Source organism: Brassica napus, unplaced genomic scaffold, assembly GCF_020379485.1.
Source record: "Brassica napus cultivar Da-Ae unplaced genomic scaffold, Da-Ae ScsIHWf_2765;HRSCAF=3535, whole genome shotgun sequence".
Classification (NCBI taxonomy): domain Eukaryota; kingdom Viridiplantae; phylum Streptophyta; class Magnoliopsida; order Brassicales; family Brassicaceae; genus Brassica; species Brassica napus.
Window position 1 is genome coordinate 57,501 of NW_026016037.1, and position 2,500 is coordinate 60,000.

Below are 2,500 nucleotides of genomic sequence, written 5' to 3' on the forward strand. Positions count from 1 at the left end.
CTGACAAACCCTAATGAAGGAATCGAAACCCTAAACCCTAAAGTTAGAAATCGATTTTAAGATTGATATTGCTTGTTTGATTTCTTGCCTACTTTTGAAGTTTAGGAATGTTAGATTGTTCTTCTTGAAATAATCTAACTAAGAACACAAAATACTTAAGGCCTTGAAACCTTAACAGAAGGTTGATAAGAATTCAAAGATTGGAAACCCTAGGGATTATGAAAAGAAGAAAGATAAGGTAGATTGTTTTACATGAAACCGAATATTGTAATGCATTCACAATTGATTAAAAACAAGATCGACCAGCATATAGATCATACGAGTTTAGGTTGTTAGAAAACCTATAGAACCGTGTGGTTCATGATTGATAGCACCATGGTCGTCTAGAATTGTTTGAATATCATGAATGCGTAAGACATGTTGTGGCCGAGCTTGTTTATATCATGCGGCCACGTGATCATATTGTGAACCTAATACATTACATGATAATATGATTCAGATGTCGAAAATAGCAAACAGAGACTATGCACCCCTCAATCTCTCCGGAGACAATTACTTGCAGTGGGCACTAGACACAAGGATTAGTCTAAAGTCCAAGGGACTCGGTGATACTATCATCGAAGACAACAATGAGAATGAAAAGAACCGATACAGAGCCTTAGGCCTTATGCGTCATCATCTCATTGATGGTCTTAAAGATCAGTACATGACAATCGAGAATCCACTAGATCTTTGGATGGCTTTAAAGAATAGATATGATCACCACAGGATGGTGTTGCTTCCAAAAGCAAGGCATGATTGGATGCATCTAAGATTCTTAGACTATAAGTCAGTGGATGATTACAACTCAGCTCTATTCAAGATTGTCTCAATACTAAAGCTGTGTGGTGAAGAAGTAACCGATAGCATGATGCTTGAAAAGACCTATACGACTTTCAATCACTCGAATTCTGTGTTGCAAGAGCAATATAGGACAAAGGGCTTTGCCACATATACTGATCTGATCTCATGTCTACTCTTGGCCGAGGCAAACAATGAACTCCTACTAAAGAGTAACGGAGTTAGACCGGCCGGGACAGCACCACTACCCGAAGCCCATGAGGTTGAAAAGAAGGATCCCAATGAGACCTACTTCGTCCAAGACAACAAGAAACCATACGGCAATAGCCGTGGTGGATTCAAGAGGCGTGGACGTGATAACTCAAACGGCCGAGACGGCTACTCAACTGGCCGGAAAGGAAACCACAATAACCGTGGTCGTGGTTCCAATTACGGCCGGGGTCGAGGCAGCTACGGCCGCGGACGAGGTGGTATATCCAAACCATCTTACACGTCCAACAAGTCCTATGCCACAGATGCGGAAGTGACAATCATTGGGCCAAGAACTGTAGAACTCCGAAACACTTGTGCGACCTCTACCAAGAGAGCCTCAAGAACAAGAACCCGGAGGCAAACATGATCCAAGAAAACGTCCATGAGGACAAAGGATATGGGTATGATGCTGACAATGAATCCGACAAGGATAACCAAGATGACCTAATGGATTTTGAGACATCCGATTGTCTCAAGGACTAGTTTTCGAATCACATTGTCTTATTGCTTTATGTTTTGATTTGGTGTTTTTATTTTATGTAATGGCATTTTTAATAAGAAGAGTTTTAAACATCTTATGAAGTCTCTAAAGTTTAGAAAATTTTATTTATAGAATGAATGATGAGATGAGTATACTTGTGGTGGATAGTGGCACAAGTCACACAATACTTAGAGACAAAAGGTACTTTATAAATCTCACAATGCAAAATGCAAAGGTACATACCATTGCGGGTGAGGCTAGCCTGATTGAAGGTCACGGCCAAGCCTATGTATGATGCCTAAGGGCACTCACCTAGAGATCAAAACCGCCTTGTATTCCCCAAGCTCTAGAAGAAGCTTATTGAGTTTCAAGGATATAAGATTGAACGGTTTTCATCTTGAAACATGGGAAGAAGGAAACAAGGAGTTCCTTAACATTATTTCGATCACCAAAGGCAATAAGAAGATCCTAGAACTATACCCGCAATGTCTACTGGTCTATACTATGCAAGGATCAGTATGATCGAGGCAAATGCCTCCGAGCTATTCACTTTATGGCATAACCGGCTTGGCCATCCCGGAACAAGTATGATGCGAAAGTTGATAATGAATTCACAAGGGCACATGATCAAAGGAGTGATCCCATATAAAAATCTCACATGTGCAGCATGTGCACAAGGGAAACTCATTACTAGGCCATCACCAGCCAAGGTTAACAAAGAAACCTTAAACTTTCTGGAAAGGATTCAAGGAGATATATGTGGACCAATACACCCACCTTGTGGGACGTTTAGATACTTCATGGTCCTCATTGATGCATCGACCAGATGGTCGCATGTCTGCCTACTATCCACTAGGAACCTAGCCTTTGCACGGCTGCTTGCCCAAATGATAAGGCTGAGAGCACACTTTCCAGATTTCCCTCTTA